The sequence below is a fragment of the Erinaceus europaeus genome, chromosome 15, assembly GCF_950295315.1.
Source record: "Erinaceus europaeus chromosome 15, mEriEur2.1, whole genome shotgun sequence".
Taxonomy (NCBI): Eukaryota; Metazoa; Chordata; class Mammalia; order Eulipotyphla; family Erinaceidae; genus Erinaceus; species Erinaceus europaeus.
In genome coordinates this window covers 48,015,021-48,042,652 of record NC_080176.1, presented here as the reverse complement: position 1 = coordinate 48,042,652, position 27,632 = coordinate 48,015,021, and the positions used below count along the sequence as shown (strand labels likewise).

General features: G+C 38.9%; 1 long non-coding RNA gene across 1 annotated transcript; it reads right to left on the bottom strand.

The window, feature by feature from the left end:
* LOC132533162 (uncharacterized) lies at positions 1-27,632 on the bottom strand. The gene is made up of 3 exons (XR_009545074.1): positions 27,432-27,632; positions 9,986-10,084; positions 1-88 (listed from the first exon to the last, which is right to left on the bottom strand). It is a non-coding gene; the product is annotated as an uncharacterized LOC132533162 (long non-coding RNA).

The window sequence follows — 27,632 nt, the reverse complement described above, 5'->3', positions numbered from 1 at the left end:
CCCCGCTGGTGGGAGGTGAGGGCTCAAGCCTGGGTCCTTGTGCATGGCAACTTGTGGTCAGCTAGGTGTGCCACTGCCAGGAGGCCCCCTAGATAAGTATAACATAGGGCAACAGAGTGAGCTGCCCATTGCAGGAGTACTCTTATAAGACAGGTCTCCAACAAGGTCATACTTGGAAGAATTGGAGAAGGTTTCTTTTCTCTATGTATTTGATTATCAATGAACGTAGACATATATGTGGAGTTCTATTTTGTTTTTATTGTTGCTACTGAGTTTGGTGAACTCATATATTTTGGTTATTAGCCTTTTATCTGATGTATGGCATGTAAAGATCTTCCATTCTGTAAGGAGTCTATTGGTATGATGGTTTATTTTGTTGTGCAGAAACTTTTCAACTTGATGTAGTCCCATTGGTTTATTTTGGGTTTTGCCTTTCTTGCTATTGGACATGAGTCATTGAAGATTCCTATAAAACTTAGATGGAAAATTTAGAACAACTACAGAAGATGTAATGTATACCAAATACAAACTCTAAGAAGAGAATAGAAGTGGGAGGCGATGGCATAATTCTTATGCAGACTTTCCTGTCTGAGGCCCCTAAGTCTCTGGTTCAGTCACCTCACCATAAGGAACCCAGAGTTGAGCATTGCTCTGGTAAATAGACAAAAAAGGAAATGCTTATAATAAGACTGTCTAGGAACTTCCCTAATTAATTATATCAAAGTGCAGATCCAAGAAACTTAGAGATCAAGCAGAATAAGTCTCAACTAAAACAAAATGTATACACCATTTTCCAACTAGAGAAAATAAAAAATTAAAAAGAAGAAATTTTAGAGCTTGAAGGAATCATTTTAAATGAGGTAAGCCAGAAAGAGAAAGATGAATGTGGGATGATCTCACTCATTGACTGAAGTTGAAAAATAACAGAATGGAAAACACAGAGCAGAACTTGGACTGGAGTTGGTGTATTGGACCGATAAAGGGGTCTGGGGAGGAGAGGGAGGGTTCAGGTCCTGGATCATGATGGCAGAAGAAGACCTCGGCAGGGGGTTAGATTGTTATGTGGAAAACAGAAACGTTACACATGCACAAACTATTGTATTTTACTGTCAACTGTAAACCTTATCCCTCAATAAAGAAAAAAAGAAAAGAAATCAATGTACATCTATGTTCATACCAGCACAATTTGTAATAGCCAAAACCTGAAAGTAACCCAGATGGCAGATAAGTGGCTAAAAAAATATTTGTTATATATACAAGATGAAACACCACTCAGCTGTTAAACATAAAATAGTCTCCTTTGTACCATCTTAAATGGAACTAGAAGATTTCATGTTAAGTGTGATAAGCCAAAAGGAAAAGGACAAATACCAAATGGCCTTACTTATATGCTGGACTTAGTAAATTAAGACAGGAATGGAGAACACAGTAAGATGTGGACTGGGCATGGTGTATTGCATCAAAGCCGTGGACTCTAGGGAAAGAGGGAGGGGTGGAAGAGAATTGCGGGGTCTTAGTGTATAATGAAATTGTACTTATGTGTAATTTACTGTAAAGCATTAACCTCAACAAAAAAAAAAATGGAAAAGAAAACTTGTGGGGGAACATGCTACCTATATAGGCTCAGGGTGATTTTGTTACAACAAGGTATATAGGATGTGTATGTATTTTGGACTCAGATAAGCCAAAGTGTGTATTGTAAAATGTAGGGCAAAAATAAAACTAAAAAAAAAACAAAAACCGCAAAACCATAACTGCTATGCTGTGATGGAAAACAAAATGGGATCATGTAAGATAATGTCACAAAGACTGAAAAGGAAAAAGAGCAAGAAAAATCAAGGCATAGATCTGGGAAAAAAAATAATAGGTCAGTTATCTCAATGTTATGAACTTACTGATTAAAAGTGAGATTGCCAGAATGAACCAAAAATATGACCCAGATATGTCATCTGCAATGACCAAACAATTTGACTGAAAGTAAAACAGACAAAGTAGCTCAATTTGATAGTGTTTCTGATTTGTCAAGAACTCAATCCAGGTTCAATCCCAGCACCAACCAGAAAGTTTTGGTGCAATATTACCTTTCTTGCTCTCTCTATTTTTTTCTATCTGAAAAAGTCATCTCAGATTAGTGAAGCCATGATAATGACAAAAACAAAAGTAAAAGTAAAGGTAAAATAAAGCAGGAGTAGTTATTGCTATTGATTTTATGTGAGCAGATTCAAAGCAGAAGAAATTGTCAGAGACACAAAGGATATTACTTAATGACAAAGGTGACAATATTCCAATACAAAAATCAATCTTACTGTGTATGTGACATTAGGAAACAAAAATTACTATACTACTAAGAGAGATATATAATTTCAGTATTATAGTTATAGACTGAAACATGTCTCTAACAAAAATGATACATTTAGCAGGCTAAAAACTAATCAGGATCATTGTTGAAATCTATAGTAGTGCTGATCACTTGGATTGATATCATTGGCATCTATAGATAGTTTAATCCAGTAAGTAATTACACATATTTAAGTTCATATAAAATATTTTCTCCAAAATAGACAACATTCTGGAAAATGAGATACACCTGATAATTTGTATGTAAAAACACATGCTTCAAATAACAGTGAAACGAAAAAATAAGTCAATAGATATATAGCTGAAAACACCTTTAAATACATGGAAATTGAACAATGGTTCAAAAGTTATAGAAGAAAAAGAACTCAAGGAATTAAAAACACTTTGGAATAAATTAAAGTATAAAACAAGATTTTTTAAATATAGTGAAACAAGTATTTAAATTACTTATAAGAGTAAAAACAATGTTTGAAAATAAAATCAGGAAAACAAAATAGCATCCTATATAAGAACAGATTAAATCCAAAATTGCGACAAAATATAAATTACAGCAGAACTTCAAATTAAAAGTAGGAAACTAATGGCTTCAAATTCAAAAGTTAACAGATGGCTTGTTAAAAAAAATCAGAGCATTATAAGCCTCTAGCTCAGGTATTATGATAAAAATAGATTCAAGTACTATCAGAAGTGAGAGAATTAACATCAGTATAGATCCTGAGGATATAAAAAGTTTAAATATACTCCAAAGGGAACAAAAACAAACAGGAAACACAAAAAGCAAACAAGGGGAAGTAAAAGTGAATAAGAGTGTACACACATTGGAAGCCACCCAGATATCCAAGAACAGATAAATGGCTAAGGAAGCATGCATGGTACATATATATAGACATTGGAATCTATGCAGCTGTTAAAATGAAGTTATTTCCTTTGCAATAGCATGGTCCGAACTTGACAGCATCGTGTTCAGTGAGGCAAATCGGAAAGAGAAAGAACACCTAATGATCTCACAGGTAGAACTTAAGAGTAAAGAACAGATACTACACTTGATCTTAGCCAACTAGACCAAGTAGATTAGAAGCATCCAATAGCACAGCTATATACAAGATACTGGATACTGTACAGCAAACCATAACAAAGGGACTTTTCAAAGTTAACCCAATTAACAAATAATGTGATGATAACATTAACTATCGATTGTCTTTTTGAACCCTAAGACAGCAGGAACCTCACATCTCCACTATAGAGCCCCTACTTCCCCCAGTCCTGGAACCCTTGGATAGGGCCCACTTTCCCGTATGCATCTCCCAATCCAAACCAAATAATATTGCATCCGCCGATCACAACCTAACCAACGCAACAATTGCCACCTCAACATGCTTCACCTCAGACTGTGTCCAGAGACTTCACGTGTGGAATGACAACCCTTTAGCTTCATTACTCGGGTGAGACCTTTCCTTTTATAGTACACTCTAATTTCATCTCAGGTAGTTCACTTTCTAACAAAGTCCCATAACCTAGATATACATCAGTTTCTGTGAGAGAGAGCTTATGTGCACACGTATCCATAAACTACTGCAAAATATATACCTGAAAGCAGAAGTACACTAGAGTTTGCAGTGAGTACCTCCCTAACACTTCCTCTCCACTATTCCAAGCTTGGGATCCATGATTGCTCAACAAATTGTTTGGCTTCGTATGTTAACTCTCTTTTCAATCACCAGGTTCCAGATGCCATCAGGATGCTGGCCAGGCTTCCCTGGACTGAAGACCCCACCAATATGTCCTGGAGCTCAGCTTCCCCAGAGACACACCTTACTAGGGAAAGAGAGAGGCAGACTGGGAGTATGGACCAACCAGTCAACACCCATGTTCAGCAGGGAAGCAATTACAGAAGCCAGACCTTCTACCTTCTGCAACCCTCAATGACCCTGGGTCCATGCTCCCAGAGGGCTAGAGAATGGGAAAGCTATCATGGGAGGGGGTGGGTTATGGAGATTGGGTGGTGGGAATTGTGTGGAGTTGTACCCCTCCTACCTTATGTTTTTGTTCATTAATCCTTTCTTAAATAAAAAATTTAAAAAAAAAGAGTAAAGAACAGTAAGGGAAAACAGAAAGCAGAACTTGTACTGGATGTGTCATACTGCACCAAAGCAAAGGACCCTAGAGAAGGAGGGAAGGGAGCAGGATGAAGAGACATTGGGATCCTGTTGTTTCTCCAAGACCCCAATCAAGGGTTGTGCTTTACATATTTAAGCCTATACTGTACACATCTAGCCCCCCCAATAAAATTTAAAATACTCTTAACAACTCTATGTCCGTAACTGTTTATTTTCTTCAGGAATGAAGATATCATGCACACATGATTTCACTATTTCCTGGCTACATTTACATACACACACACACACACACAGAGAGAGAAAGAGAGAGAGAGAGAGAAAGAGGTCACAGCCCTAGAGCTTCTTTCAAGTCACAGCACTCACATGTAGGTTCCAGTACAAGCTGCCTTCATAGTTAGGCAGGTACCCTACTGGCTGAGCTATTCCTCTGGTCTTGCAATTTTGTATAATAATGAAAGGAACCCATTCCTCAAAAAACTGAAAAGTTAAAATGTATTCCAAGAATTTATAACATCTCAAAAATTAAATTGATAATTAATAATTTTCATTAACAGAAAGGATAGGACCAGAGTGTATACTGGTGAATTTTTACCAAAGAAATAAATCATATACATACCCCGAGATTTAGAAATACAGGGAGTGATTTCTTTCAGTACAACATTATTCTAATGCTGAAAACCAGGTAAAGACATAATTTAAAAGAACACAACAGACCAGTGCCTCTAATGAAACTGGATGTAAGTCATCAAAATATTAGCAAATTGAAATTAGTTGTTTATACACCATGACTAATTATACTTCAGTCCAGATATGCCAGACTGATTCAGCATATGAAACTAAACTAACGTAGTTCATCAATAACGTAGTTCATCAATAGCGTAAAAAAAAAATCGTGTGATCTTATCAGTAGACATAGAAAAAAAAATGACAAAATCCAACAGGAATACATTGTAAAAAAAGTAAGATATTGACTAATTGAATTCAACAACATATTAAGAGAATAATCCACCAAGACTGTGGGACTCATTTCTGGGAAGCAAGAGTGGTTCAACATTTGCCGGACAATCAATGTAATACACCACAAGGAAAAAGATAAAAATCACATGGTCATATCAACTATGCTGAAAAAAGCCTTTGACAAAAATCCAACATCCATCTATGATAAAGACCCTTAAGAAATTGGTAATAAAAAGACAACTTCTCGTCATAATAAAGGCTGTTTTCAACAAACCCATAGCTGACATCTTCAGTGAGAAAAAGTGTAAAGCTTTTTCCCCAAAATCGGAAACCAGACAAGATCTCCACCATCACCATTTTGAACAGGACCACCAGATTCAGACCCAGTAACAAGATAAAGCCAGATGGGCAAAGCGGAAAGAGGTTTATTACACTAGTGGGAGTAGACCTGGATCACTCCTGAAGAGTCTAGTCCCAGGTGGAGGCAGTTATACTCTTTTATACTCAAAGAGCATCAAGAAGTCACAGTTACACCTTTTGCAGACCAAGTGCTGGTAGCTGAAATAAGCCAGGAGACTTTGGGAGTATATTATACTTCAAGGAACTCTAAGATACCATGCAAACAAAAAGCTGGGGTGGGGGGAGTGAATTATTAGAATTTTTGCAAGCATGCAAACCCAGTGTAAAATTCTATAACCAAAAAAAAAAAAACCTACTTCAACAATGTTAGGATAAACAGTAAGTTTTCATACTAGGCTCCTGCCCTGCAGCCTAGTCTTCAGTATTTACCTTCCAAAGTACTAGATTAGCCATTTTCCATCTTCCCTTCCTCTTTGTTTGATCAAAGTGGCAAAACATGCATAGCATAAAAATGCTTAAAATGGTAAATTCTAAGTGTAGGATTCTGTGGGCTTCACTACAGTTCACATTGTTACATAGCTGGCCCCATATCTATTTCCAGAAATGTTTCATCTTCCAAAACTGAATCTCCATGCATAGAAACAATAGCTTCTTACCAAAACACACACACACAACCAACCCTACCCCCCAGCCTTTGGCAATCACCATTCTGCTGTCTCTGTAAATCTGATAATTCTAAATGTATTAGAAGTGGAACTATAAAAAGTATACCCCTGGCTTAAGTCATTTAACAATGTTTCCAAGGTTTATCTGTGTTGCAGCATGTATCCAAATTTCATCTCTTCTTAAGCAGAATATTCCTTTGAATATACACATCAGATTTATCCATTCATCTTTCAAAGAAATTTAATTGCTTACACCTTTTTATTACTCTGAATAATGCTGCTTTCTAACAGTAGTGAATAAATATCGTCCATTATTTTCTCATTTTTAAAACAACGTAGTAATAAATTCATACTAAAATTCATGATAATTAAGCTTTATAGGAAAAATAAAAGCCATGGGAAGCCATTTCCAGCCGAGCAGCTTTTAGGAAATGTTAGGTCTTCAATGTGAAGAAAATGGTACAGGTTAGAAATCTGGTTCTAGATTTAAAGAAAGGGAGTGCAAGAGAATAAATATGTGAAGGTAAAATATTTTTACCATCAGAATTAAAAAGGAAATACTTGGCTTAAGCTTAATAGTGAGGAAGGGCCAGGAAAGTTGCTCATCAGTGGTAGAGTGTAGGACTTGCGTCTGTGTGACCCAGGTTCTATACACTGTCACTGTATGATGAAGCTTTCTCCATCTTAGCTCTACGCCCACCCCTCCAACCCCCACCTCCACCCCACTCTGACAACCTCCTCACTCTTTGTGCCTGCTATAAAAAAGATGAGTAAAAACTTAAAAATTAAGCATAGCAGCAGCAACAAAGTAGCATTTTATATATAACTCACAGATAATGACATGAATAACAATGCCATCACTTCTGGAGGGTAGAGTTAATGATACCCTCTTATGTGGGTGCATCTCTTGGTGTTATCTGTATGTGGTATTTTGATCAGTTAAAGATGTCATGGTCTGGCAAAGTCCTGTGAATTCATCATTCTTTTAAAAATAGACAGTGCTGTTTTTTAAACACACACACACACACACACAATCTGTATTTACTTAGTGGATAGAGACAGCCAGAAATTGAGAGGGAAAGGGGTGATACAGAGGGATAGAGAAAGAGCTATACCTGCTTCACCATTCGCAAAGCTTTGCCCCTGCAGGTGGGGAATGGAAGCTCAAACCCAGCTCCATACTCATTGTAAAATGTGTGCTCAAACAGGTGCAGGTGCACCACTACCCAAACCTCTAGCATCGTATTCTTTACAATAAAAGGTTACCTCTCTATAAACCCCTATAGGCATCAGCTACTAGTGTTAGGTATAGATATAGTTTTGCTTCTCATTGAAGCTGATTTTGATTTTAAAAAAAAATTGGATCTTCCTAAGCATAAACTCCAAGGTATTTTTCTCTTTGCATAGTTCCCCAGAATGTCCTGAGTGTACTTTTTTTTTTTTGCCTCCAGGGTTATTGCTGGGGCTCTATGCTATGGAATCCACTGCTCCTGGCAGCCATCTTTTCCATTTTGTTGCTGTTGGACAGGACAGAGAGAAATGGAGAGAGGAGGGGAATACAGAGAGGAGGAGAGAAAGACAGACACCTGCAGACCTGCTTCACCACTTGCAAAGTGACCCCTTGCAGGTGTGGATCCAGGAGCTTGAGCTGGGATCCTTGCGCTGGTCCTTGTGCTTCACTCCACGTGAACTTAACTCAGTATGCCACCGCCAGGCCCCCAGAATACACTTTTTAATGGCATTCCCTTTTGGGAATTAAACCAAACTAGTATAAACTTATCTTACAAACACCTTTTGCATCACCTGCTTTCTTTTTCCATTTACCTACTGCCAGACTCCTGAGTCATTGTAGTTTAACTTAAAACACTAAAGGAAATATGGATTCCTTTCTTCTCAAGTATACTTTTGAAGATCATTCCACAGAATACCTATCATCTAAGAGTGAGTTCAAGAGTGTTGGTTCTTTTAATCACTGGCCTACTGATTTTTATAGTTGCTTTACTGTTTTTGAACCACATGTATGAAGCACTATGACTTTAATCCCTTGATGTTTTCTTAGGTCACATAGTCATTACAGTCATGTCACTTTTGTAAAGCATAATTTATCATCAGGAAATAACAAGGATTATTACTGTGATGTGGCTTCCATTTATCATTTCACAGAAACATGTAATCTTAGAGTTGGGAATCAATTTTACAAGATCATTTTCTTGTCATCAGCAGATGACTATTTGTAAAGCTCCCCAATTACAAAAAAAAAGCACTTATTTTTAAAGGTTTCTACACTTCTGCCAATAAACTCAAACTAAATCTTACATATTATAATTTACAAAAAAACTTTTCTTACCTATAGTAAATATTTTAATGTTCCTAAAATATTTAATATTGTGATGGGCAAACATTTTTCATTTCTGGGAAACAGCTAATAAGCCTCTTAGTTAAGGGTGAAAAAAAAGTTCTAGGCATTTTAAATAACTACAAAGATTGAGATCAGATTACTCTCAGCCTTCTAGGCTTATTAAGGAGCAATCTCAGGAGGTTCTGACAGCACTGAACCATTATTCCAGATCCCGCTCAACTCCCCTTACTCTGCACAGAAGTGCAAACCTCCAGCCCCCATGCACTGTTTCAAGGGAAATGACCAGGGTTACCTACAGTTTTTGCATATGCCCTCTGCCAAAATATACGGTGTGCAGGAGCCATCTGAGTAATTATTCATCAAGACTGGGCATGTCTACATAAAGCAGAAGATGGAATCTCATTTCTGACGTGCATATGCAAGTAAGAACTATTCATTAAGCAATTGAAAGTGACAGGAATTGCTGTTTTGCTCATGTGGCCATTCTAGTTTGCCTAGACAACACTGTCATCTCTTTATCGGCTTTTCCTACCAGAAAAGTTGAAAACCCCAGGGAGTCGTTTTCAAAAAATCATTTACAAGTGAAATGTATCTTGTAGAAGTGTCTTGAAGATAAAGAAGAGGGTGAACTACTAATCTCAAACAGGGATAATACGATAAAGAGTTTATCAAAATATGAAATCCTTTACCTTCATGTTTCACAGATCATATTGTGGGACTATTGTTTATGAAGCATTGAATGAGAAATGTTACATTAGATCACTACATACTACAGTCAGCAACAAGAGAATATTTATACCCACTTTACTATAACTGTTTAATTTTTATTGTAAATTAAGAGGATTAAACCAGTGAAGGGTCAAGGAGAAAGCATAGCAGTTTATATAACAGACTTTTGTGTCTGAGTCACTGGAGGTCCCAAGTTCAATTCCCATACCACCTTAAGCTACAGTTGAGCAATTCTCTGGTAAAGAAAAAAAAAATAGACAAAACTCAAAAACAAAGTTATTAGAAATGAGATGCAACTATTATATGCAGAGGATGTGATTATTTTTACTATGCTCATTTACTATTAACTACATCCTCTCTATAAAGAAATAAAAGCTTTAGAGGTAGTGTTTAACATCAGATAATATATTAAGTTATTTAGGACCAGGAAGATAACTCACCTGGGAAGGTGCCTTCTTTGCTCTGAGCAAGATCCACATTCTGGTCCCCACTACACTGGAACAAGCTTCTGCTCTGTGGTGTCTCTCCTCTATCTCTCCCTGAAAGGTCAGATAGGAATGGTGAATTCCCAGTGACAGGAATAAAATCACTTATACAAAGAAATAGGAAATGAGTGGACTATAGTAAAGAAAAATGCCCTTATGAAGAAGTCTACTGCTCCCCACCTGCATGGGGGACACTTCATGAGTGATGATGCAAGGATGCAGGTCTCTCTCTTGCTCTCTTTCTCTCCCTTTCAATCTCTCCCTTCCCTCTCAATGTCTCTATCCAAAAGTAAATAAAATATCAAAAAGAAAAAAGAGATGTCTACTTCAAAGAGATTTTTCAAGTGGTTACTGTACTACTGTAAAATGTTAAATCTTTATAAGTTATTTATAGATTTAATACAATTAAAGTGAATTGGTGGGAATTTTTTGGTAGTTTGCTTAAATTATAGCTGCTGCTGCTAAGCAAGTAAGAGGAATAACAACTTTAAAGTGAAGAAGACATTCACTACCAAATGCAAATATAAAGCATATCTCTTAATTATAGTTTTACAAAGGTAAAGAGTTACTATTAAAGAGATGAACCATACATGAGGCTCTGAACTAGTGTTGGAGAGTGGCTGCCCACTGCCCAGGAAGTCTAGGCCATTGTTTTCATGATGTCCAAGTGGGTCGCCCCCAGGCTCTTTCCCCAGACCTCATGAACTAATGATGGATGGTTTCTCCGGATGGGGGCTACCTTTCTGCACATGCCCTCCACACTCCCCTTAAAACAAAGGCCATAAATTACTGTACATTGTGTTTGGCCAAACTTGAAAACCACCACAAACGTCCTGTTACTCAATTGCCCCCCTTCTACCCCTCCTCTGAAGTGCCTGTAATTTACCCCTAGGGAAAATTGCATTGTGAGCTTGTGATCAAACCTTGTATGGTAACTCTTAACTTGTTATCAAATAGTTTGTAGGTCAAAATGCATTGTGCTGCTTTGTGTTTGGGTTCATGATTACCTTAACCCTCTCCCTGTGCAATGGGTATATCTGCTTGCTTTCTCAATAAACTAGTAAAAAAGTAATCATTTCTAAAACAATAGAATCTAACAAGTCAATACATAAACATTTATTCAAGAGGCTGGTGCAATGGCACACTTGGTTGAGTGCACATGTTACAATGTGTAAGAACCCAGGTTTAAGCCCTGGTTCCCACCAGCAGGGGTAAATCTTTGCAAGTGGAGAAGCATTGTTGCAATTGTCTCTGTGTCCTTCCCTCTCTATCTCCCCATCCTCTCAATTTATGAATGTCTCTACCCAATAAATAAAGATAATAACAAATTTTTAAAAATAATTATTCAAATGATTAAGCATATGATCCAAGTAGAGATATACCCTAATATGATACAATTTAAGTAATTTTTTAAGGCTGGGAAGACAACATAAAGGTTATGCAAATGACTTTCAAACCTGAGGTTCTGAGCTCCCAGGTTTAATCTTTATTACCACCTTAAACCAGAACTCTGCAGTGCTCTGGTTAAATTTTTTTTTGTCAGGTTTTTAAATGAATGCAAAGTTTAACAGACTCAATCTAACTTGAGTTAAAGATTTTTCTGTTTAAGACTCAACACAAGTGAAATATACAATCAATCTATATGAACAAGCAGCATTATATTTTTGTAAACTAAGAAAATTTGCAGATATACCTATAAATAGGAAATAAAATAAAAATAAAAGACATAAAAATATCAGGTCCAGTATCTCACTTTTCTCTAAGGATTTCACAGGTTTTTACCTGGTGCTCTCACTCTAATCCCAAATGAATTTCGTGAGCTTCTTCCATATGAAATATAACCTCAAACTCTTGCAAGTGACCTGAAAAAAATTAGCTTCTTTTTCATTGTACTTGAAGAGTTGGTATGATTTCTCTCATATTTTTAACCCTGTCTTTACTAAATCCTGTCCAATTCTTTCAAGTCTATAGTTTTACCTATTTAAAATATATGTCTCTTCAAGAAATTTGATCTCAAATGTTATGCCTTACTGTTACCTTCAGTACTGTTAAAAAAAAAAAAAAAACAGGGCCTGGGGCAGTAGCACAGTGGGCTAAGCATAGATGGTGCAAAGCCAATGGTGCTTAAGAATCCTGGTTTGAGCCCCAGGCTCCCCATCTTCAGGGAGGATCATTTCACAAGCAGTGAAGCAGGTCTGCAAGTGTCTTTCTCTCCCCCTCTGTCTTCCCCTCCTCTCTCATTTTCTCTTTGTCCTAGCCAACAATGAAGATGATAATAACAATAATAGCAAGGGGAAAATGGTCTCTAGGAGCAGTGCATTCATAGTGTAGGAACTGAGCCCCAGCAGTAAACCTGGAGGCAAAAAAAAAAAATAGTAATACAAAAAATAAGATGCAAAATCAATGGCCCATATCATTTTCTCTTTTAACCAATACCACCTTTCTTCTAATTAAACAATCCTGGTTACAGGAAGTTCATCCTAGACATTTCTTACTTATCCCATATATAGCCTATAGCCATATTCTGCAGTTTTTATTCATATATATATAATTATTGGATAGAGACAGAAAGAAATTGAGATGGGAGGGGGAGGTAAAGAGGGAAAGAGACAGAAAGATACCTACTGCCCTGCTTTACCACTTGTGAAGCTTTCTCCCTGAAGGTTGGACAGGGGCTTGAACCTGGGACTTACACACTGTAATGTGAGTGCTTAACCAGGTGTGCTACCACCTGGCCTCCTTCAAAAATATCTTCTAAAATCTACCTCTATCATCAGATCTATAATAGAATGTACACAGTTCTCCATTGATGCAATTGTTATAGTTCTAAATTAGAAGTGAATGGAATATATAAATTATATAAATGAATATTACTAACTGTATGATGTTATAAATTACATGAATATTTTCATTCTATGGGAACTTTTAATCAATAAAACTTTCCCTCTCTCAACTATATATTAAGGGCAAGATCATGTTTACTGTTATCTCCTAAATGTTGACCGCCTGACAATAGATATTCCATCACTATAAATTCTGGAATAACACATCTCAGTAAAAACACACAAAAAGTCTCTAACAGTAGCTTAAGTAATACTTTATTGAATAATAAAAGCTGCACTTATAACTGACCTCTCCTTAATACACGTCTAATATAATATATGTAGACTGCCTTTTTTAAAAATATGTATTCTTCAATTTAATTGTTCGCAACAGCCCCCCCCCCTCCACACACACACACATACACAGAATAAAGGCCTCAGGATTGAGACTGACAAGAGAAATACGAGTTTCTCCTATCGCTGTGGCACTACCATGGGGTCTTGGGATTTGAACCTGAATGCAGTACATGGCAAGACATGTGCCCTGCACAGTGAGATGACTCCCTAGCCCTTTGTGGTCATTTTCTTCATGTACCTTTTCACAGCCTACTATTTGTTCTTTCAGTTATTTATTTGTCTTCATGGTAGAAATATCTCGAAATGCATTTTCTTTCCTGCCTGGTGACCATTGTGGGTACTATGAATCAATGGCTCCAGGTGGTCATTTTTTTTCAATTATTTGGATAGGACAGAGAGAAATTGAGAGGGGAAGGGAAGATAGAGAGGGAGACAAAGACAGACACTTGCAGACCTGCAGGTATGGAACTGGGGACTCAAACCCAGATCCATGTGTGAATCCTTAAGTTTCATACTATGTGTTAACCTGGTGTGCTGCCTCCTGGGCCCCCAAATTTGCTACCTCAATTCTGTCGGGCTGAACTTCACTGATGGGAGACAGACGACCAGGGACTCATGGTTGAGCTGTACGAAGTATCTCTTTATTCATGCAGGATGCAGCGCAATCTATACCAAGCTAGACTAAACTAACAACTAAGTAAAACGAACAATGTTGTCTTTATATATACTTCCCAAGTAGGGTGTGAACAGGATGTGACGCAGAGAGGGTGGAGAGAAAAGTGACTGGTGAAAATCAGGGTGTGACAAGGAGAGGGGGTGGAGCAGGTGAGAATTCTACCACTAAACTACCAATGCCATGGAGGGAGGGTGGTGCTTGTTAACAGCGGTTATGTAAATAGAATGAAGTGGTTATGTAAATACAATAGTGTGAAGCAGGGGGGATTTAAACCAAATAAAACAGAAGGGGTTTTTAAAAGCATACCAACACAATTCTATGAATTTGCTGTCAGAAAAACTTTATGGCGGGGTCAGGCGGTAGCACACAGGGTTAAGCACACATAGTATGAAGTGCAAAGACCAGCACAAGGATCTCTGTTTGAGGCCCCAGCTCCCCACCTATGGGGGAGGGAGGGTGGTCACTTCACAGGCAGTGAGGCAGGTCTATACAGGTATCTTTTTCTCCCCCTCTCACTCCCCCTCTCTTCTCAACGTCTCTGTCCTATCAAAAAAATTTTTTTAAAAAAAGCCACAGGAGCAGTGGGTTTGTAGTGCAGGCACCAAGCCCCAGCAATAAATCTGGAAGCAAATAAAATTTTAAAAGAAAGCAAAGAAAAAAATATGGCAATTTCTGTTATGTGATATGCTAACTGTTAGAAGTTAGATGAATGCAAATTCAGACATAGACTACCAGCTCTTTCTTACAATCTTCTGAGAAGATTAAATTTTTGAAACAGCCTAATTGTTAAGATTAGGTTTCAATGCAAATAAAATTCAGTATTGCAAAAGATAAATAAAACTTTATTACCTTCTCATTAATATAGACAGTGCACTGTACCAATAGGAGTCCCATGATAATTAAGATCCCAAGTTCATTTTTTCTTATAGCCAATATTGGTTACTATCATTCTATTACAGCTGCAGTTACAATCGTGTCAAGAAAAAAAATGGCTATATTTACCTTCATGACATTTTCTGAATTTTTCACATATCAATCCCACTGTTTTTTCAAGATTCTAAGGCAGTGAGAGAGAGAGAGAGACAAAGTCCAGAGTACTGCTTGGCTCTGGTTTATTGTGAGGCTGGAGATTAAACCTAGGACCTTAGAGCCTCAGGCATTAGTCTCTTTGCATAACTATTATGGTGTGTTGCCAGCCCCACTGTTTTCTCTTGACAAATCTTTGCCACAAAGTCATTCCTTTTTTGCAATGGAGTTAATACATAACTGGCACTTCCTAACATTTAAGTGATGTTAAATATGACTGAGAATATCCTGCTTTGCTTCACACTTTAGCATCCCTCCCTTCTGCAAATGTGTAACCAATACATTTTTTTTTTTTTTTTTTACCAGTACTACTCAAGTCTGATTTGGTAGTGCTTGGATTGCACCTGGGGCCTCGGGGCCTCAGAGCCTCAGGCACTACAACAATTTTGCATAGCCATTATGCAATCTCCCTGACCCTGTAACAAATGAGTTTAATGTTAAGTGTTACAAGTAGGTATTTTGGTTTGTTAATATCCCAGTAAGGTACCTTTCTACTTTAAAACAGAAAGATATTCCCAGATAGAAATAGTTGTCACAAAACAGGTTCACTCTCTTCTGCTGAAATTAGTCCAGGAAGCATCAGCACTCATGAGAACCAGTGTGACAGATATGAAATATGCTCTTAGGATGAGCTAGGACAATAGCTCATTTCTCTGTCCTCCAGCCAAACCTGGAGCCTTCAGTTTGTTCATCCAGAAAGGAACAGGCCCTTATGTTTTCTGGGCATTTGTAAGAAGAGGGGAGAGTATGGCCAAAGAAAAGATCAACAGGGCTTGTCAACCTAGAGATCAGTTTGTGAAAGCAGCCATCTGAAAATGGACTCTGGCTACCCTGCAATCATGGCTGCTGACACGCATCATTAGGAAAGCATCAGGCAAGGGGGGCATCTTCTTGGTCCATGAGCATTTGGATCTGGGGCTTTTATTATTTCTCTTTCACTGGGAACAGCTCACATTTGAGAATTAAAAACAAAAATTTTTGCCTCAATATTTATGTTGTCAGTCACTTTTCTGCTCCCTGTAATTACACAACACATGACTAAATGCAAGCTTTACTTCCTGATCCAGTCAGCAATGAAGATATTTGACTATATTTTGTCTTGGTTTATGGAAAGCATGTGAAGTCATAATGTAACATAATAACTTTAATGTTCTGAGAGAAAGAATCTTGTTGTAGACAGAGCAAAACAAAACGCATTGCTTTCAAGGATCAGAGGACCAAAAATATATCCACCATGGAAAATAGAGGGCTATAGAGCTGTGGTACATATATAAAGTTGGCTTTTACTTAATTTCTTAATTATTTATTTTGGATAGAGAGAAATTTAAAGAGAAGAAGGTGGTGAAGAGAGGCAGGCAGAGGAAGAGGAGAGACATGCACTGCTCATGAAGTTTGCCTTTTATAAGTGAAGAAGCTTTCATTTTACTTCTATTTTGTTGGAAAGGAGACCAAAATGTGGGATACTATCAGGCGCATCCAAATTCCTGTGACAGCATGATTCTGCTTTGCTCAAGACTCCATGACAACTGTGACTCCAGGTCATTGACTTTATTACTATCTCTTCATTCACTTATTTAAAAAATACTAGGTGGAATCTTTCCAAGTGTTGTCACTTGACTCCTGAGTCTGGGTTTAAGATTCACTTTAGCATACATTTGCATTTGCTCACACACACATTTAAAAAAATATTTTTATTTTTATTATTGGATATAGACAGAGAAATTGAGAGGAAAGGGGAAGATAGAGAAGGAGGGAAGGAGAGAGAGAGGTAGAGAAAGGGAGACCTACAGCCCTGGGACCAGGGGATTGAACCTGGATCCTTGTGCACTGTAATGTGAGCACCTAACTAGGAGTGCAGCTGCCTGGCCACACACCTTTCTAATCAAACTCGCTGATAAGAAGGCTGTGTTTTGTTAGTAGAGTAACTTATTAACCAGATAGAACCATGCTTTCCTCAGGCCTCATCAGGTCTTATGAAACAAGCCAGAGCTGATATAGGACCTCACTAACAAGCCACAGGCTATTTCACACACATCATGGACTCATCATCCTCATCATTGCCAGACTCACTTTACTGATTCCACTAACAGGCTGAAGTTGCATTCCTTTTCCTCTTTCATGTCCCAGAGCCATTCTGGATTTCACAGTCAGCGTCTGGGCCTCCCCCTCAATCCTTCTGACCTAAAATCTGAAGTAGCATAGTGGTTGCCAAAATGCCCTTGATTGAAACAAAACAGTCCTTTGAGCTTACATTGTCAGTTGGCTTTCATTATTCTTTTTTTAGGTAGAGACAGAGAGGCCAAGTGGCAGAGAATGAAGAGACCACAGCACTAAGGCTTCCCTCAGTGCAGTGGGGGCCAGGCTCAAACCTGCTCTGTGGGGGTTTGGGCTACCATGCAGCTGGTTAAGCGCACATGGTGCAAAGTACAGGGACCCGCAAAAGGATCCTGGTTCGAGCCCCTGGCTCCCCAGCTGTAGGGGTGGGGAGGGGTCACTCCACAGGCAGTGAAGCACGTCTGTGGGTGTCTGTCTTTCTCTCTCCCTGTCTTCCCCTCCTCTCTCAATTTCTCCGTCCTATCCAGCAACAACAACAAGGGCAATAAAATGAGAAACATGGCCGCAGGAACAGTGGATTCATAGTGCAGGCACCAAGCCCCAGCAATAACCTGGAGGCAAAAACAAACAAATAACAACAACAACAAAAAAAAAAACTGTGCCATACACCTAGCAAAGCAGCATACTATCCAAATGAGCTATTTCACCAGCCTTGTTGGTTGATTTATTGCCTCTTCCTAGACTCAGCGCTAGTCTTAAAGGATTTAATTGGGAAGCAGAAATCTTTGAGGTCCCTCACACCTCAATTTTTTTTTTTTTGCCTGCCTGCAGTGCTGTCACTATTATCAAATCCCCTCTTCTATTTACTAGGAACTTTAATAGAATAAGTGAAGCTGAGACCTCCCATTCAAATTCATGTGGTATTTCCCAAAGTATTTAAGAATCTTTTAAAATACCTCTGTAGTTAAACATACATCTATCTGATGGACTCCTTTTCAATATTTGGATAAAGAGAAATTGAGAGGGAAAGGGAAGATAGTGACAGGGAGAGATCTGCAGCCTTGCCTCACCACTCATGAAGCTTCCCTTTTGCAGGTGGGAACAAGAGGCTTGAACCCAGGTCTCTGCACTGTAATGTGTGTGCTCAACCATGTACACCACTACTGGTCCGTAAGACTTATTATTTTCGGGGAGTTAGGAAGATGGCGGCCTGAGAAGTCGCTGACAGCGAGTGCTCTGATCGCATCATAGGCAACGGTAGGATTTTCTGCCTTTAGCAGGCCAGTCAATAAGGGGGGGCACCAAAGAAGTGAATACAGTTTAATTTGGGTTAAGAATTAGAGTAAAGGTGACACGGACTAGTGGGGCTCCAGAATTCCCCAGCGGCGCCGAGCAAGGTGAGTGCGCCGGGCATTGTCCTCCGCCCGCCCAAGAAGGCGGCTCCTCTGCCGGTTGCAGAGCGCGGCAAGCAGAGGACCCGGAGAGAGCACTTTAGCTCGGGGGCTTCCTCTTGGGAGAATCCAGGGTCCACCGCGACCCTGTGGGTGGATCCAAAGACTTCTTGAGTATAGCTCTCATTGGATCAAAGGACTTGGAGCTAGTTTTCATTTTTGAGAAATCCTCTTAAAAAGTCTGGAGTGGGGGGGGTCTCCCGGAAGATGGCGGACGGAGAAGCAGCTAGCCTTTGAGCTCCGGACACATCTCGTGTAAACAATAGGATTTTCTGCCACTAGCAGGCCAGCCAATAAGGGGCCATAGCGGTCATACCAAGGAGGTGTCTATAACTGAATGTGGGTTAAGAATTAGAATAGGGGAAAAAAAATTCTTTTTTCTTCCTTTTAATTTTCAAGCATACATCCTTCCCGCCGCCCCCCCCCCCCCCCCCATAAGCAGTGCCTGGGACCAGCTACTAGCAGGATACCCCATACCACCAAACAGGGTTTTTTTTTTTTTTTTTTTTTAAATTCACTGATACACATTTGGGAAGTTCCTCGCACTGCTCTTTAATTACAACCCTTCTTATCTTCTCCCTTTTCTCTCTCTTATCTCTCTCTATCTCTATTTTTTTTTTCTATCTTGTCATACACTTCTTTCTTCTTTGCCTTTCTGAATTTGTGAATTACTTTGGGGAAGAAATCTGACCCAGAGTGGACTCTCTATGTGTGTATCTCTGCTCTAGTTCCCTTTACACTCTTGTTACCCCTAGAATATACACTGGATAGTAGATTTGCATAACTGTCTATTCTTGCTATCCTCTCTTTTCTCTTTCTTCACTGGGATTTGGTTACTATTTTTCACGGACTGGAGAAATTGTTTGGCTAATTGGTAACGATTAAACTCCTTCAATACTTACTTCAGTTGCTGCTGTAATTCCGGAGGTTGGTGAGTGCAATTGTCATAAAGGTATTTAGTACAGTGTTACTTCTGCTCAAAACACAACAACTGAGGAACAACAGAGCATAAAAAAAAGAGAGAAACACATAAATTAAAAAAAATGGGTAGATTAAAAACAAATAAAACTGCTACCCCAATGAATGAAGACAAGAGCCCAGAAGAAACCACAAATCAGTCAGAAGTAACCATAGATAAGAAAAGTATGCAAGCAATAATAAACTTATTAATCACAGAAATGAAAACAACATTGGAGAAAAGGAATGGCAGTATTAGGGAAACAACAGTTGAGACCCCCAAGGAAAATACTGATTATCTTGAGACAATTAGAGAACTGAAAGCTGAAATAGCTGTAATGAAGAAAGAAGCTGAGGCAAGGGAAAGCAGACTAACAGAAGCAGAAAACAGAATTAGTCAGACAGAGGATGAGTTAGAGAAAACTAAGAAAGAGGTGAAAGAGCTTAAAAAGAGATTGAGAGACACTGAAAACAACAACAGAGACATATGGGATGATCTCAAAAGAAGTAACATTCGTATAATTGGCCTGCCAGAGGAAGAAAGAGAGGAAGGGGAAGCAAACATTCTAGAGGAAATAATACAAGAAAACTTCCCAGACCTGAATAACAGAAAGGATATCAAGGTGCAAGAGGCCCAGAGAGTACCAAACAGAATCAACCCAGACCTGAAAACACCAAGACACATCATAGTCACAATGAGAAGAAGTAAGGATAAAGAAAGGATCCTAAAGGCTGCAAGAGAGAAACAAAAAGTCACATACAAGGGAAAACCCATAAGACTATCTGCAGATATCTCAACTCAAACCCTAAAAGCCAGAAGGGAGTGGCAAGATATCTATCGAGCCCTGAATACAAAAGGGTTTCAACCAAGGATAATATATCCTGCTAGACTTTCATTCAAGCTAGATGGAGGGATCAAAACCTTCTTAGACAAACAACAGTTAAAGGAGGCAACTATCACCAAGCCGGCCCTGAAAGAGGTACTAAAAGACCTCTTATAAACAAGAACATCACTATAATACTTGCAATATGTCAGAGTAAACTGTTTTTTAGAACAATGGCACTACAATACATTAAATCCATAATATCAATAAATGTCAATGGCTTAAACTCACCCATCAAAAGGCACAGGGTGGGGGGATGGATCAGAAAACATAACCCAACCATATGCTGCTGCTTGCAAGAATCTCATCTGTCACAACAAGATAAACACAGACTTAAAGTGAAAGGATGGAAAACTATCATACAGGCTAATGGTCCACAAAAAAGGGCAGGAACAGCCATTCTCATCTCAGACACGATAGATTTTAAATTAAATAAAGTAATAAAAGATAGGCAAGGACATTACATAATGATTAGAGGATCAATCAACCAAGAAGACTTAACAATTATTAACATCTATGCACCCAACGAGGGACCATCTAAATACATTAAGCATCTACTGAAAGAATTTCAAAAATACATCAATAGTAATACAATAATAGTGGGAGACTTCAATACCCCACTCTCACACTTAGACAGATCAACAAAGCAGAGAACCAATAAAGATACAAGAGAATTGAATGAAGAGATTGACAGACTAGACCTCTTGGACATTTTCAGACTCCTCCACCCCAAAAAACTGGAATACACCTTCTTTTCAAATCCACATAACACATACTCAAGGATAGACCACATGTTAGGCCACAAAGACAGCATCAATAAATTCAAGAGCATTGAAATCATCCCAAGTATCTTCTCAACCACAGTGGAGTAAAACTAACTTTTAACAACAAACGGAAAATTATTAAAAGACATAGAATTTGGAAACTAGACAACATGCTCCTTAAGAACCACTGGGTCAGAGACTCACTCAAACAGGAAATTCAAATGTTCCTGGAAACTAATGAAAATGAAGACACAACCTATCAAAATATTTGGGACACAGCGAAAGCAGTACTGAGAGGGAAACTTATAGCCATACAATCACATATTAAACACCAAGAAGAAGCCCAAATGAACGACCTTACTACACACCTCAAGGACTTAGAGGAAGAGGAACAAAGGAACCCTAAAGCAACCAGAAGGACAGAAATCACTAAAGTTAGAGCAGAAATAAACAACATCGAAAATAAAAGAACCATACAAAAGATCAATGAAGCCAAATGTTGGTTCTTTGAAAGATTAAACAAAATTGACAAACCCCTAGCCAGACTCACCAAACAAAAAAGAGAGAAGACTCAAATTAGTAGAATTGTAAACGATGCAGGAGATATCACAACTGACACCACAGAAATCCAGAGAATTCTGCGAAACTTCTATAAAGAACTATATGCCACCAAGCTAGAGAATCTGGAAGAAATGGAACAATTCCTAGAAACCTATGCACTTCCAAAACTGAACCAAGAAGAACTACAAAATCTAAATGCACCAATCACAGACAAAGAAATTGAAACTGTTATTAAGAATCTCCCCAACAACAAAAGTCCTGGACCAGATGGCTTCACAAACGAATTCTACAAAACTTTCAGGAAACAGTTAATACCCATACTTCTTAAGCTATTCCATAAGATTGAAGAAACAGGAATACTCCCTTCCACCTTTTATGAAGCCAACATCACGCTGATACCAAAAGCTGATAGGGACAGAACAAAAAAGGAAAACTACAGACCAATATCTCTGATGAACATAGATGCCAAAATATTAAACAAGATCTTGGCCAACCAGATACAGCAACACATCAAAAAGATTGTTCATCATGACCAAGTGGGATTCATCCCAGGAATGCAAGGCTGGTTCAACATCCATAAGTCAATCAATGTCATTCACCACATCAATAAATGCAAAGCCAAAAACCACATGATTATCTCAATAGATGCAGAGAAAGCCTTTGACAAAATCCAACACCCATTCATGCTCAAAACTCTACAAAAAATGGGAAAGGATGGGAAATTCCTCAAGATAGTGGGATCCATATATAGCAGACCTACAGCCAACATGATACTCAATGGACAGAAGCTGAAAGGATTCCCCCGCAGATCAGGGACTAGACAGGGCTACCTCTGTCACCATTACTCTTCAATGTAGTATTGGAAGTTCTTGCCACAGCAATCAGGCAAGAGAAAGAAATCAAAGGGATACAGATTGGAAGGGAAGAAGTCAAGCTCTCACTATTTCCAGATGATATGATAGTATACATAGAAAGACCTAAAGAATCCAGTAGAAAATTACTGGAAGTTGTTAGGCAATATAGCAAGGTATCAGGCTACAAAATCAATGTACAAAAATCAGTGGCATTTCTTTATGCAAACACTAAATCTGAAGAAGAAGATATCCAGAAATCACTCCCATTTACTGTTTCAGCAAAATCAATAAAGAATACCTAGGAATAAAGTTGACCAAAGAAGTGAAAGACTTGTATACTGAAAACTATGAGTCGCTACTCAAGGAGATAGAAACTGATACCAAGAAATGGAAAGATATCCCATGCTCATGGATTGGAAGAATAAATATCATCAAAATGAATATTCTCCCCAGAGCCATATACAAATTTAATGCAATACCCATTAAAGTTCCACCAGGCTACTTTAAGAGAATAGAACAAACACTACAATCATTTATCTGGAACCTGAAAACACCTAGAATTGCCAAAACCGTCTTGAGGAAAAGAAACAGAAATGGAGGCATCACACTCCCAGACCTTAAACTATATTATAAAGCCACCATCATCAAAACAGCATGGTACTGGAACAAAAATAGGCACACAGACCAGTGGAACAGAATTGAAAGCCCAGAAGTAAATCCCAACACCTATGGGCATCTAATCTTTGATAAGGGGGCCCAAAGTATTAAATGGAAAAAGGAGGCTCTCTTCAATAAATGGTGCTTGGAAAACTGGGTTGAAACATGCAGAAGAATGAAATTGAACCACTTTATCTCACCAGAAACAAAAATCAACTCCAAATGGATCAAAGACCTAGATGTCAGACCAGAAACAATCAAATACTTAGAGGAAAACATTGGTAAAACACTTTCCCACCTACACCTCAAGGACATCTTTGATGAATCAGACCCAATTGCAAGGAAGACCAAAGCAGAAACAAACCAATGGGACTACATCAAATTGAAAAGCTTCTGCACATCCAAAGAAACTATTAAACAAACAGAGAGACCCCTCACAGAATGGGAGAAGATCTTCACATGCCAGACATCAGACAAGAAACTAATCACCAAAATATATAAAGAGCTCAGCAAACTTAGCCGCAAAAAAGCAAATGACCCCATCCAAAAATGGGCAGAGGAAATGAACAAAACATTCACCACAGAGGAGATCCAAAAGGCTAACAAACATATGAAAAACTGCTCTAGGTCACTGATTGTCAGAGAAATGCAAATTAAGACAACACTAAGATACCACCTCACTCCTGTAAGAATGGCATACATCAAAAAGGACAGCAGCAACAAATGCTGGAGAGGATGTGGGGACAGAGGAACCCTTTTACATTGCTGGTGGGAATGTAAATTGGTACAGCCTCTGTGGAGAGCAGTCTGGAAAACTCTCAGAAGGCTAGACATGGACCTTCCATATGACCCAATAATTCCTCTCCTGGGGTTATACCCCAAGGACTCCATAACACCCAACCAAAAAGAGGTGTGTACTCCTATGTTCATAGCAGCACAATTCATAATAGCTAAAACCTGGAAGCAATCCAGGTGCCCAACAACAGATGAGTGGCTGTGAAAGCTGTGGTATATATACACAATGGAATACTATGCAGCTATCAAGAACAATGAACCCACCTTCTCTGACCCATCTTGGACAGAGCTAGAAGGAATTATGTTAAGTGAACTAAGTCAGAAAGATAAAGATGAGTATGGGATGATCCCACTCATCAACAGAAGCTGACTTAGAAGATCTAAAAGGGAAACTAAAAGCAGGACCTGATCAAATTATAAGTAGGGCATCAAAGTAAAAACCCAGTGGTGAGGGGTAGACATGTAGCTTCCTGGGCCAGTGGGGGGTGGGAGTGGGCTGGAGGGATGGGTCACAGTCCTTTGGTGGTGGGAATGGTGTTTATGTACACTCCTAGCAAAATGTAGACATATAAATCAGTAGTTAATTAATATGAGAGGGGGAAATCAATTGTATGTCTCAAAGTTTCTCAAAACACAAACTGAATCTTTTTAATATATAGGCTATGTATTTGATATATGGACTCTCTCAAAAGCCTAGACCAAGTAGATTAGAAGCTTCCAATAGCACAGCTATATACAAGATACTGGATACTGTACAGCAAACCATAACAAAGAGACTTTTCAAAGTTAACCCAATTAACAAATAATGTGATGATAATATTAACTATTATTGTCTTTTTGAACCCTAAGACAGCAGGAACCTCACATCTTCACTATAGAGCCCCTACTTCCCCCAGTCCTGGAACCCTTGGATAGGGCCCACTTTCCCGTATACATCTCCCAATCCAAACCAAATAATATCGCATCCGCCGATCACAACCTAACCAAAGCAACGATTGCCATCTCAACATGCTTCACCTCAGATTGTATCCAGAGACTTCACGTGTGGAATGACAACCCTTTAGCTTCATTACTCGGGTGAGACCTTTCCTTTAATAGTACACTCTAATTTCATCTCAGGTAGTTCACTTTCTAACAAAGTCCCATAACCTAGATATACACCAGTTTCTGTGAGAGAGAGCTTATGTGCACACGTATCCATAAACTACTGCAAAATATATACCTGAAAGCAGAAGTACACTAGAGTTTGCAGTGAGTACCTCCCTAACACTTCCTCTCCACTATTCCAAGCTTGGGATCCATGATTGCTCAACAAATTGTTTGACTTCATATGTTAACTCTCTTTTCAATCACCAGGTTCCAGATGCCACCAGGATGCTGGCTAGGCTTCCCTGGATTGAAGACCCCACCAATGTGTCCTGGAGCTCAGCTTCCCCAGAGACACACCCTACTAGGGAAAGAGAGAGGCAGACTGGGGGTATGGACCGACCAGTCAACGCCCATGTTCAGCGGGGAAGCAACTACAGAAGCCAGACCTTCTACCTTCTGCAACCCTCAACGACCCTGGGTCCATGCTCCCAGAGGGATAGAGAATGGAAAAGCTACCATGGGAGGGAGTGGGTTATGGGGATCGGGTGGTGGGAATTGTGTGGAGTTGTACCCCTCCTACCTTATGCTTTTGTTCACTAATCCTTTCTTAAATAAAAAATTTAAAAAAAAAGACTTATTATTTTCTACGTACAGTGCGCAAGAATCCTTTCCTACCAATTGCATGTTTCCATCTCTAATGATGCTAATATTATGTTCCAGGAATTGGGAAACCAAGCTTGCATATCCAGGCTGCAAACTAGCATTGTATCTGATACTTTATACTCACCCCCATAATTCCTGCCCAGACACAGAAATCCCAGTTTCTCTCCTTAAGCCCCAAGTTTTGCTGAAAATGCTCAATCTCTTCCTCTCGATTCACCAACTGACTCAAAAAGATACTTAAAATTGTTTTCAGAAAACCTGAACATCACCAGATTTTAGGGTAATGCAAATTTACACTACAATGGGATGCTACTACATGTCAAAAATTATAGAAGGAAAAAAGCTAAAATTAAAAATGCCGGTCAGGGTTCAAAGCAATTATAACTCTCATACAATACTGATGGGAAAACAAATTGGTACAGCTACCCCAAAGCAGTTAGTGTTTAACATGAAATCAAACATTTGACATGACTCAATACTCCAATTCCTGATATTTATAGAGGAAAATATAAACATGTTTACCCCAACATCTGGATACAAATATTTACTGCAGCCTTATTCCAACTACCACAATTCAAAACTAATGCAGATGTCCTAAAGTCCAAGACTCAAGAAACTGTATGTCAAACATATCAACGCAATGCTGCTTAATAATACAAAAGAAAAAATTATCAGCTCCAACAACATCATGGGTTAGACTCCTCCATGCATTTTGCTAAGTATAAAGAGCCATACAAAAAAGTCATTATTATATGATTCCTTTCATATGACTAAATATTTGTGAAATAGAAAATACACAGGGGGAAGGGTAGATAGCATAATGGTTATGTAAAGAGACTCATGCCCGAGACTCCACACCCCCCCCCCCCCCCCCCCCGTTTACCTCCCTCCTCCTTGAATTTCCCACACCACCATGAGCCAGAACTAATCAGTGCTCTGGTAAAACAACAGACAAAAAACAGGGTTTGGGGTGGAGGAGACAGCAAAATGGCTATGCAAACAGACTCTCATACTTGAGGCCCTAAGGTCCAAGGTTCAATCTCCAGCACCATCACAAGCCTGAGTTGAGTAGTGTTCTGAATTAAAAAACAAACAAACAAACAAAACCCTCAAAGTTGTTTTGGGGACTGGGCAGTGGAGCACCCCACTAAGCACACATATCACATAGGCAAGGATCAGAGTTCTAGGCCCCGCTCTCCAGCAAGCTGTGAAGAGGGTCTACAGGTGTCTATCTTTCTCTCCCCATCTTTATCTCCCCTCATCTCTCAATTTCTCTCTGTCCTATCCAATAAAATGGGGGGGGTGGTCACTGGGAGCAGTGGATTTGTAATTTGGATTTGTAATGTCTCCACCAAGCCCCAGTGATAACCCTGAAGACCCCCCCCCCTCCAAAGAAAGGGAAAAAAAAAAGAGAAAAAAGAAAGTAAATCATTAGTTGCAAAGAGGGGGGATGATGTAGACTAAATGCGTCAAGAATGGGGTTAACTCTTCTGAATTATGCATAATTCACAGAACGTAAAGCAACCTTAATTGTATGTTTTTTTTTTCTTTTAATCTAGCCGTGTTTTCAGCTCCACATATAACGAGCTTAGAAGTAAATGTCTAACAGAATGAAGTATTAACAACTCTTTGATTATCAATACTGGGGAACATACAGGCCGAGCTGCTATCCAGAGCGTGCACACACATACGCGCACACGGACACACACATTCAAAACTTAACAACTTACCAGACTTAGCAGGGAATGATAAAGAGAAATGTAGCATGGAACCAGAGCTGGCACAGGAATATCTGCACGGTGCCTGTCAAATCACTAGCAAAGCCCCATGTGGAGCAATCTGAGAAATAAGTCCATGGGAGTCACATAGGGGCTTCAGCAACGTGTGAGACGCACTTCCTGGAGTTCAAGCAGGTATCTGGAGAACAAAGA